Raw genomic sequence first — 12,553 nt, forward strand, 5'->3', positions numbered from 1 at the left:
TCCCTGGGCAGTCCATTCCAGTGCCTGACCACCCTTTCTGAAAAGTAATACTTCCTCATGTCCAGCCTGAATCTCCCCTGGCGTAGCTTGAAACCATTCCCCCTGGTCCTATCACTAATGACACGAGAGAAGAGGCCGACCCCCAGCTCACTACAACCTCCCTTCAGGAAGTTATAGAGAGCAATGAGGTCTCCCCTGAGCCTCCTCTTCTCCAGGCTGAATTAAGGCGAGGATTCAGCTGAAGGAGCTGTTGTGAGATGGGGCTGCAAGTATATTCCTCAGCATGAGTTTATGGGATCCTGATTCCTCAGTTCTATACGTCCATCTGCTCAAAATTACCTTTGGTGCCCATCACCAGCACAGCCTTGGAACTGAAGTTGAGAAGAGGAGAAAAGGGAGAAGAAATAACATCAGAACTGTGTGTTTCCTAAACTGTCTTGAAAATCCAGGACAGCTTCTGCTAAACCTTGTGCAGCAGTACAAAATAGGTGAGATGGGATCTGAATATCTGAATTTTAGTGAGGCACATTAAAAACACAGTATAGCTTTTCCCATACAATTTTAAAAAAGAATACAGACTTTGCCTCTGAACATGCAAACATTAAATCTTCCATTAACCTTGATGCACAGACGAAGATTAGCTGTATACTGAAGTGTTTCACTTCCTCAGGAGCACAGCACCTTGAAAAATAAACCCTTTGGTCAGTGATGATTGAACCAACTCTTTGATACCTAATAGGATTGGGGATGTAGAGGAAAGTGGTTTTTTGTTCATTTGTTTTTGTTTGTTTATTTTAAAGTAATATTGCTCATTATCGTTGTTGCCTGTTTGTGTCACTAGGGTGATTCACCTCTGCTGCTATAAGAAAACATTAGTGTTTTGAAATAACTTCATATGATTTAGGAACACATCACACTGTAGTCTGAAATTTAAATAAATGAAATCTTAATCACGTGTTTCATTAAGCCAACTTATCATCTACAAGGTAAACAAGCTCCATTTTCTGATTTTGATCCTTCAAGTCTACTGCATCTTTGGATCTTCAATGGCTCCCTGACTCCTCCTCCCCTCCATAAGAGTGTTATCTAGATTTTCAAATAACCTCTTTCTGTCTGCTCAGAGTACATACTGTATTACAAAAAAACAAGAGCTTCTGGGACACTATCATGTCGAATTGCATTGCTGCATTTTAGGTCAGTTTGTCTCACTTGTAATATAAAATCAGTATTGCCTTTTTACAGCATTATTGTTCTTGATAAACATTTACAATTCTGCCTTAGCCCGGTTAGTTAAGACTACTCACATCTTGCAAAGTCTTGTGGGAGCTGAGATAAGTTCATATTTCTGGAGATAGTTCCATTGCTCAGGTAAAGATGGTTTGCTTCTGTGCATATGTGTATTTCCTTGTAGTGATGTGTTTCCCAGAGCAGCAGTTCTTCCCAAGTCCATTCGTATGAGACTTTCCCCAAAAAATACATACTTTCATTAAATGTCAGCCCAAATACATACTTTCATTAAATGTCAGCCCAAATGTGTCTGAACAGGGGATTTTGTGGTATGCCAAAACAGCAAAATGGCGCAGTGCATTACTTACTCCATTAAGTGCTATCATATGGAGCTGCACTGGCTGCTTCCCATTTTATAACACTGTCTGCAGGACAGGCTAAAAATCCAGTCTCTCACTACTTATCAAGAAAAGTACTCATTCTGTTCTAAACTCTTATGAAACTGTCTTTTATTGTGAGTGAAATTAATAGGTACATTTTCAAGGAGAGTGTATGCATCTAGATGAGATGTCTGTTGCTTTTTGCAATTAAATTACTTATGTTACTGGAAATTACTGATGGCTACTGTTTTGACTAATAAAAATGGTTTATTTTTTTGAACTTCTCAGTTCACCTGATGTATGTTGAATTGAAAATAAACTAATAAAGAAAGAACCTTTAAATGAAACAGTATTGTAACAGTGTTTTCAGAGAAACTGTGCTATAATTACTGTTTTATTTCACCTGCAGCATCTAATGAAGAATATGTGCACTGATGCAGAAATAAAAGTATGTAGGTCTGGTTTCTCGAGCAAAGCAATGCTCAGCTTTACAAATGGCTCCAGCATTGACAACTGAATTATTTGATAGCCAGCAGTGGCAAAGGTCTAGACAAGATAAGTTAGACTCCACAAGATACAGCACAAATCACTAGAAGAGAAATTAGGCTTCCAGGTGACCCCATTATGTGATTTGAACATTGTCTACCTGAAACAATGGAGTACCTTCATTATGTGATTTGACTATTATCTGTTGAGGTATTGCAGCACGTTACTACACATAGCCTTGACATTTGTATGCCTTTGGATATACAGCAGTGCTGTAAATATTTGCAGTTCCTCACACTTCCTCCATTAAGCACAGAAAACTTTCAAATCTGTTTTCCCAACATATCCAAAAGCTGAATTGCTTAAATGCAAATTATGACTTCTAAAGCAGTCAGCTGTGTTCAGCTGGGCCTATTCCTTGGTCCATTTCTCTTCCCAGCTAACCAGTGTGTGCAGCCAGCAACTGAAGGAACAAAGCCTTGGCCTGTGACTGGTCACCCTAGTGTAGTTGCAGCAGTTATCACACTCGAACAAGTGAAATCATTATCTAATCACTTGCCCTAGTCACTGTGCTCTGGACCTGGCTTCTACATCTTCACTGACTTGTGCCAAATTATCCTGCTAAGGACAATGGCAGAATTCAGAACTCAAATTTAATTCCATACAATGCATTTGTGAAAAAAACAGATATAACATGGTCTTTCTTTATTCAGTTCCTAAGCAGGTAGCACCGCTATGGTTAACTTTGCTTACAAAACAGCTTTTGACATAACACTAGCCAATTTATACCTAAAAAAAAGGAGAGGTCCTTTAGTCTTATTCTCCTAGTTCTGAACTAAATGAAGACTTATTAAATTGTAATGCAGAAAAGTGAACATAGAGAACAGAAAACACTTAGCAGTTAAAATGTAATCTTTGAGCTCAGTCTTAAGACCTTCGGCTTTAAGAATCAGAATCTCCCTTTTCTCAGAAAAGCTTATTTTCTGAATGCTGAGTCAGGTATAAAATGGGAGTTTATTCATAAGTACGGGAATGAGGAGCTTAGGGTTCATAGGCAGTTTCCATTCCTGTGCTAATTAAAAAAAAAGAAAAATCAGTTCTCAACTGAATAACCATGCCTTGCTGATCAGCGATACCTATTCCAATTACCAATCCAAGAGAACTAGTGAAATATGTCTTTCTGTCCACAGCTTTATGAAAAGAATTACAAAGAGGCCAATAATTCCTTCTGGTAATTGATACCTTCTTAATAAGCAGTGAAGAAACCAGAATGCTTGTTTCTTCCTTAGTATATCAATTGCATCGGAATCATAGAATGAATCATAGAATGGCCTGGGTTGAAAAGGACCATAATGATTATCTAGTTTCAACCCTCCTGCTGTGTGCAGGGTCACCAACCACTAGACCAGGCTGCCCAGAGCCACATCCAGCCTGGCCTTGAATGCCTCCAGGGAACTTAAATTGCTTTAAAAATCAAATGGATGTACTTATGGCAACTAAGAAAATGAAAAAGCAATTCATAGTCTAGGAAGATGTAAGGGAAAGGAAATGTCCTTGACTTGATCAAGGAAAGACAAATTCCTTTCATAGTATCTCTAAACTTTGGCTAGCAGTGATGTAGAGGTGGCATATTTTTATAACAAAGAAAAGAGCAAAATGAAAACTGCATTTTATTTTAAGACATAAAACTATCGCTATATTGACATCTACTGGCTACATAAAAAAGAGTGAGAAAAAAATTAGTGCAGTTGTTTGAATGGATGATTGAGTGGCAAAGACTTGAGAAAATTACACAGAAAACCTAAGTATTTTAAGTCTTATTTTAAGAATACAATTTTCTGTCTTTTACATTAAAGTTAATCATTTTCTCAGTTGGTGTTTGATGTTCAATCCATACATAAAAATATGGATACCTGTGTGCTGTGCATCAGTAGCCAAACCCCATAGTAAATCACTCACAGTTCCAAATGTAGACAAATGCACGCTACCACTTTGACAGATATTCTGGAGAACCACTGCAAAATTTCTCATTCTGTCAAGAGTCACAAAATAAAGTAACTGTGCTGAAATATAGTTCCCTCATAGCTCTACATTTGTCAAAGAGTAGTTCCCCTTAACATATAGCATCTGATCAGCAAATCAGACATCACATCGGGTTCCAGCAGCACCTTCCATCTTCAGCATTGTCAGGCTCATTAAAGAGTCATTTGTGGTGCTTACAGGACAAAACCAGATAGATTACATTCATTTCTTCTTTATCCATTTCTTCCTAATTCAACTTCTCATTCATGTTGAGGAAAACAGTATTGTTATAACTACACAGATGTCAACCAATGTGTGTGCTTTGAGAACACTCAGAAAAAAACATTGTAGATGAGATAGCTCAAGGCAATATAGGCAATGGTTGATGATACAGATTAGGGATTTTACCATGTGTTCTATAGTTGCCTTGGAAAAGAGAAGACCTTGTCTTACTTCATAGCTCTGATCACCCTTGTATCAAGTACAGCAATACAGGGAATGCAGAGTTGACCAAACCTGGCAGTTCAGAACAGGAAACAGAGTGTGAAGGCAGCTAACAGCAATGCTGGGCAGTAAAATAGAACCCTGAGAGTTGAAGTCACTCACAGTAGATCATTTAGAAAACAGTCAGATAAAATACTACATCTTGAAGCTCTAAAAGTAGCTTTCAGATCAAGCCACTTGTTAAAATCAGCATATTCACTGGATGTTCTGACTGTTTTGATTGCATTATTTACCAAATAAAAGAAAAGATTTGGTGAAAAAATCCAACCAAGATTGATGATATATTGCTATCTACAGAAATCTAGTACAGTGTAGCTTCACTGCATGCTTCTCTCAGGCTTTTCTGCATTGGCATAGTGATCAAATAAGACACACATTTTTTGACTGCTTAATCCTTATCCAATTAGTCCCATAAACATTTAAATTAGCCCCATAAGCACTTTAAAATCAACAAACTGCATCGGACCACAAAGCCCACCACACCATAGCAAGAGTTAAGTCAACTAGAATAGTGTAACCTCAGGAAAAATACACCACTGGGTGATGTTCATGCCAGCACAGCGTACTGTGACTAATGCAAGCGCTATTGGTTACAGCACCGAGCCAACCTCAGGCATGAGGTTCCCCAGGGAGGTTGCTAAAGAACAGCGGTGTGCCTGCTGTCCCAAGGGAGCCCTCCATTCCCAAGGTGTCCCCAGCAGGCATGCTGGGTGATGGTACTGCTGTGGGGCTCCCACGTCCTGTGGGGCCTGGGGACGCCTGTGCTGCTGCAAGACCAGCAACAGCCCCAGCACGTTCAGTGCCTGCAGCCTGAAACAGGTGCTTCCCTCACTGTGAAACTATCTCCACCTGATCCCCGCTTTATGCCTGTTGCATTCACTTCCTATTTTGTCTGTGGAGAACCACGGCTGGCATTTGGATAAATCCAGGAAATCGAAGGGCTGGAATCTCCGAACAATGTTTACCCCTCTCTGGGAGACCCGTGAGCTGAAGCCAATACTGCTCAAACAGGAGAAACCTGAGGATGGCGGAGAGGCAACTGAGAGTGTCACAAGGCCCGGCGGCTCTTGATGCATCTCCCAGCAGGGTGATGACTGCTGGAGTGGCACGTCTGTAATGGGATACAGCAGGGGCAGCAAGGTTCATGCAAAATGGGGCCACTGAGCATGGACTGAGGGTCAGGCTGGCGTCTCAGCTGGACTGAATTTAGTCCAGGCTGAGGCTGCTGGCTGCTGGGCCAACCCCAGCGTAGTCAAATGTAGATGTTGCCAGCAGTTTTCTAAAGAACATTTTTGACTTTTTGGTAACAAAACCACCAGCTCTGCACAGCAGTTCTGGTGGCATGAAGATCTGCCTTCTTACATTTTTTATACCTTGGCTCTCCAACAATGTGCTGTGTGTAAACATTTAGGTTTACCTTTGGAAGGTGAGTAAGGACAGAATTGATAGCAGTAGCACCAAGAGTAATGAGTAACTGATGCAATAGGAACACCGCTGTCTTACAGAGAGGTAAGGAAGGGCCAGGAAGAGACACCCACAGCTGCTTCTGTGCAAGGAATCAGGCTTCCTTTCAGTTCTCTGGAGATGGCCAGACCCTGAACTTCTCTTACTTTCCTCACCAAAAGATGTGGTTTTCCCTGGATTTGCACTGCTGTGATGTGTGAATTTTAAAGAATCTTGCTTCTTAATTGTTTTCATCACTCAATATTGGGCATTTCTTCCATGGCAGCATTCTTTTGAGGTATGGTGCAAAGGGGTCATTGTGTGAAAACACAAAAATGAATGAGAAATGCCTAAAATTGTCACTTTTCTTCAACAATTCAGAGTGTTTTCAGCCCTTAAAAGAGCCTTGTAGGGTTAACATCAGACAGGACTTTATAAGACTGCCAGCATAAAGTGTTACATTTTGCACATCCATTACATGTCTTGCAGCAAGGTTTGTAACTTGGATTCTTCTGTAATTTCATCAAGGGAGAGAAGGGCTCCAGGAAAAGCCTCCAGGCAGCTTTAGATCATTATTGCAAAGGAAAGCTCAGCCAAGGACTACAGGATTTTTTCCTATTTCACTCATTGTACCCTGCTTCTGGCCTTCTAGGTTTCCCTGCTATGAGCACTGCTGACCTATCTCTGATCTCTTAGTTTTTCTTCCAAGTATTTTTTGTACGTGTATTTCTTCAAGTGACATTTTAACCCATTCAAGCATATCTGATTGATGAGAGGGAGGTGGAAAACAGATGTTTGGCTCAAGGAGTTGCAGGACCAGTCATTAATACACAGAAGAACAAGCTGTAGGCCAGACTGAAATCTCATTTCTGTAACACTACACCAGGTTGGAATAATTGCGAAAAGACTGAATTCAAATACATGATTCTACAAAACAGCACTGCGAGTGAGCATAATTACATTATAGCTTAGTTGTTCTCAAAGCTGTGGCAAACATGGTATTCATGTTCATGATCTGTAGATTTCCAAGCATAAGGGGATCTAATCATTCTATTAGTATGGTTAGACTAGTGATAAGATTAAGCAACCTTGTTCCCAAAGGTTATGCTTTGAACTCTGTAAGCATCCCAGAAGAAGTGATCCATATTGCCACGGGGCTGGAGCTGTCATTAACTGGATTTCTTAGGTAGTCAGTATTTCAAGGAAATTAAGATCTTTTCAGTGGCTTAACAAAGAGTTAAGCACCGGTCTGAAAATACTGACTTGATGTGACTAGTGCAAGGCCACGAAGAAAAACGGTGTGAAGTTAGGAATGGAACAGAGATTACACCCAGAGCTCCCATTCCTGATGAGTAAGCATGAGGAGGGGTTTGGCCTCTTCTCTCAGGCAATAAACAGGAGCCAAGGAAATGGCCACAAGCTGTACCAGAGGAGGTTTAGATTAAACAGAGGAGGTTTAGATTAAACATAAGGAAAACTTTTTCTCTCAGAGGGTGGTCAGGCACTGGAATGGCTGCCCAGGGAGGAGGTGGCGTCGTCATCCCTGGCAGTGTTCAAGAGGTGTCTGGATGAGGAGCTGTGAGATATGGTTTAGTGCTTGTGGTAGCAATGGTAGTGGGAGGACAGTTGGACTAGATGATCTTCTAGGTCCTTTCCAATCTTGTGATTCTATGGTTCTATGATTCTATGCCTGATGTGGTTCAGCCATAGGACAGATGTGGCTTTAAAATGCACCTTTCCAAAAACACTTTCCACCACTCTCCATGAGGCAGATATGTGATGTGTCCCTGGCCTGAAGTCACCTCCTCCTACAAATCCAGTTTCCCAGGCCTTCTGTGAACCAGAAAATACCTCTTTCCTCAGAAAGAAGAGGGTGCCCAATTTCCAGTTGCTCCTTCTTAATCTCACCTATGTGCTCCTGAAGTTGACCACAGGACCTCTTGGTTTTTTGTCTGACCATATACCTTAGAAAAACTGTCTGTTTCCGTAGTTAAATCAGCATTCCACTCATATGCTGGCTTCTGTGATATGAAAGCCACAAAAATCTTAACTTTTTGCTGAAAGGCAGCAGAATTATGAGCAGAACAAGCATTAGCATTTCTGTTTCACAGATAAGGAGAAGCACGGGAAAGACTTATAGTTGTGTTCTGAAGATGTATTTTGGCATCTAAAACGAAACCCGGGCTGACTGCCAGTGTCTAAATCCAATAAGAACTCAAAAAAATCATATGCCTACTTTATTTACAAAACACCTAAATACTGCTGGTGTGCAGGAATACCATATGCAGTGATTTCCATGCACAGTCAGCTGATGGAGATGTAAGAGTCCAGACTGGGTGGGGACAAGATGTCACACAGGTGTTCCATCACGGCTCCGAAAGGGCAAAGGCTCTGTTGAAGTCTTAGGTTGTACAGCTGCACAGGGCATTCCTAGCACACACCAGAATCATAGAATCATAGAATGGTTTGGGTTGGAAGGGACCTTTAAGATCACCTAGTTCCAGCCCCTGCCATAGGCAGGGACATCTCTCTCTAGACCAGGTTGCTCAAAGCCCTATCCAGCCTGGCCTTGAACACTTCCAGGGACAGGGTATCCACAGCCCCTTTGAGCAACCTGTGCCAGTGTCTTACCACCCTCACAGTAAAAAATGTCTTCCTAAAATCTAGTCTAAATCTACCATCTTCCAGTTTAAAGACATTTCACCTCATCCTGTCGCTACCTGCCCTTATAAAAAGTCCCTCCCCAGCTCTCCTGTTGGCCCCCTTCAGTTACTCCTGGGAACCTGGGAACCTCTAGGCTGAAGTTCCCCAACTCTCTCAGCCTGTACCCATAGGGGAGGTGCTCCAGCCCTCTGATCATCTTTGTGGGCCTCCTCTGGACCTGCTCCAACAGCTCAATGTCCTACTTGTGGTGGTGGCCCAAAATTGGATGCAGTACTCAGGTGGAGTCTTCACCTGGAGGAGTGCTAGCTGTGTCCATAGAGAGGGACAGGAGTTCAGTATGGTCAGCTATTGCTGGGGATCTTCCCCAAAAGCTTTTGATAAATGCCAGCTAGAGCTCTCTGAGATGCAGTGAAGTTGTTGAAGATGTTGGCATCTATGTGGAGAAAAGTACTGTGGAAAGTTTGTTTGTATATGACATTGTTCCAGGGACAGTAACTGGGCCCTGCCTTGTTTTATTTAACATGATAACTGCAGCTGTAGGTTCACTGCAAAACGCAGCAGGCATACTTGACTTTCTTTCTGGCAGAGCGAGCAGGCTTTGAATAAGGCCATCAGAAGACTTCTGCTACGCAGGTTTTTAATGTGTACACTTCTGTAATTGGATAGTACTTAAGTTGTGGGTGTGATACTGTGTCTCTCTGTAAAACTCAGAAAATTAAAGGGACAGCAAAAAGAAAGCAAAAACAATTTCTTTTTAGCTATCTCCCCGTTTATTTGTTTTGTGCTTTGATTGGATCTTTTCCCCTGCCGAACAAGAAAGGTAACTCTGCCAGTAAGAAGCATTAGGTAATGTTTGTATAGTGCCTACCAAACCAAGAGTGCTAAATGCTAGGACTGAAGCACATCTCAGTCCTCAAACATGTTAAATAGTTGACCCAGTGCCCAGGCTGGGACAACTACAGTCTCCAAAGAGGCTGAAGATAAACCTTAAGCCGTAAGAAAAAAGAAGCCTGGAGCAGCTCTCTAAGTAACACGATTTAAAACACAACTCATAAACACTCTTTAGAAAAACAGGAGCGAGCTTTCTTTTTTTTCAGTTCAAAGCAGTTCAGTCAGTCTCGCTTTCTTCTTGCATGAATTACCATAAGCAAATTGAAAGAGAAAATTCTCAACTCTGATCTTTAATCTTTCTTAATCTCAACCCGTTTTAGCAGGAGCTTAGTGCAAGTGACTGCACAGCATTCAGGGAGTTGTTTTGTTATAAGCTACAAACACCCCCTGAACACACTGCCATGCTGCAGCACACCCTCAGCGGTAACTAGGGAAGCACAATTGTAAGACTTCTGCATTATTTAAGCAATATCACCTGCAGGCAGTGGGTGTACCCGAGTGCTGTTCTGTTCTGATATGCTGGGTGTTCCCGCTCCACGTGGCAGTGCTAGATTGCTAGATTGCTGCCTGATTGCTGCAACCCAGATGGAGGCTCTGGAGGTTGTCAATACCATTAATGTACTGCCACTGGAGGTGAAATCCAGATCGGGGGTAAAAACACCAGATATCCAATAAATAATATGGACAATGATAACATGACAGAAAGGAATTTGGTAGTATATTGGTCTGTTCACAATCAAACTTTCACATTTCTGTAACCACACAGATCTATTTCCACCTAATGCACATTTAAGATTTGCTTACAGAAGTTACGAAGCTTGACTTATGCCCTAAAAGTGATACTTAGATATCTCATAATTGAGCAAGAGTGATTGGCAAGCACTTTTCTAGGATCACACAGAATAGAGCAAGAGCTGTTCCACTGCTGAAACACCACTGTTCACCTGAATCAGGAAACTGAATGAGAAACTGCTTTTAAGTAGCTGGCCAGCTTTTTTACACGAACCTTCATCATTCCATCTGAAAAAAAATCTTCTCTCATCTTTATTTATTGCATGCATGTACAAAGAAGACAGATGGAGAAAGCTGTGGTTGTTCAGTCTGGAGAAGACAAGGCTCTGAGGAGACCTCGTTATGGCCTTCCAGTACACAAAAGGAGCTGTAAAAAAGATGGAGACCAATATCTTACACTGGCATTTAGTGATAGGATAAAGGGGAATGGCTTTAAACTAAAAGTGGAGACTTGGGTTAGATATAAGGAAGTCACAGGCTGCCCAGAGTTGTCCAGATGCCCAAGGCCAGGCTGGATGGGGCCTGGACAGCGTGATCCAGTGGGTGGTAATCCTTCCCACTGCAAGGGTTGGAACTCGGTGGGCTTTAAGGTCTTTTCCAGACCAAGCTATTCTGTAATTCTGTGTATCTGTCCTTGCATGGAGTTTGGTCCTGGAGACACAGATGCCTGCACAGTCTCACCTGCCCCTTTATGTATCAGTAAGGTCCAGCCAAGCCAGACTGAGCTGGGCCTACAGAGCCAGACTGGTGGTGCTGACCTGGCCATGCACCATCCAGGCTCGCTGTATACAAGTGACTTGAACACTCTTCTTTTAATGCCTAAGGGAAGGTAGAAGAAAAGAAAAAAACAGCTGGAAGAAAACAGTGAAAAATTTGATCATATAGTAGCAGTTTCTAGCATCTGGTTCTTGTTGCACTGTGCAATGGAAACTGCTTATGAAGAACAGGAGAGCATTTAAGTGCAGATTCACCTAAATACGATCCTTTTAAATCTTTACATGCCTTTTGCTATATCCAAAAGTTCAGTATATTTCTCCTTTTTTTCCTTCAAAGAAAGGCAGTAAGCTGCAGTCAGTGGCACAGCATCTCCTCTTTGAAAGAACATTCTGTTGGTAGTCATGCTTCTATCTTTGGCATTTCTCTTCTTCTTCACAACCCCCCACTCAGTTGCTCAAGTTCAGCCCAACATTTTACACCAGTGAGTACAGCAGAGTCTGTAATAATTTTTTCAAATCCAATACTCCTTTCCTCAATCATTCATCTCCAGATACTCCTATCAAAGCAGAATAACTTTAACATTGGCACTGTTTGAGAACACTGGGCATCTCCAGCATCCAGGACACACTCCTGTGCAGGTGGAATAGCACTGACACTGTACGTTTATCATTCCTACCTATTTGCCTGATGGATGTAGCTGTACCAATGCCTCCACACAGCCAAACTGAAGCCTCTCTGGACACAGGACAGTGTGTGCAGATGTGAGGAGGGTGCTGCAATCCAGCTTCTGCTCACCTACATAACATTCAACAGAATATGTTCTGCATTTAAGACGTTCTCCAACTCTTTCTCTATGGTTTATGTGTGCATACACTCATATATAGAGAACATAACATAGAGAGAGGCAAATATATGTAGACAGAACACATACAGTTATCTTAGCACTGTCTGTAAGCATTTTAGAAACTATACAGAAACAGCAATTATACCACCACCTTCAGACTGTGCATAAAAGGAGAATGTTTCAAAGATTTGCTGAGGATACGTGGCTGACAGCACCACACACAGTGTTGCAGCTACTCAAACAATGTTAATTATTAGTTTTGTTTTTTGTCATATAGAGCTACTGCCATGTTTCAGTCGGCTGCAAACAATTCAGTCTTGGTGGAGCAGGCATTTGGAAAAAGCTTTGTTGTTAGCTTTGTGCCTGTTTTTGTTTTGCTGATGAATTGCTCCTGGACTAGTCTGGAAGTTCTTTGGGCAGTGCCTGCTGAGATTGTTTGTGAAATTTGAGACTGAACATGTTGAATAGTGCGGTACTGTGACTATTACACTGCACAGTTTGATGATATAACACCAGTAAGGCATTGCTCTTGGTTATAACTGTACTCGCAATGAAATAACTAACAGAAATACTGTTCAAATCA

Source organism: Lagopus muta, chromosome 3, assembly GCF_023343835.1.
Source record: "Lagopus muta isolate bLagMut1 chromosome 3, bLagMut1 primary, whole genome shotgun sequence".
NCBI classification, from domain to species: Eukaryota; Metazoa; Chordata; class Aves; order Galliformes; family Phasianidae; genus Lagopus; species Lagopus muta.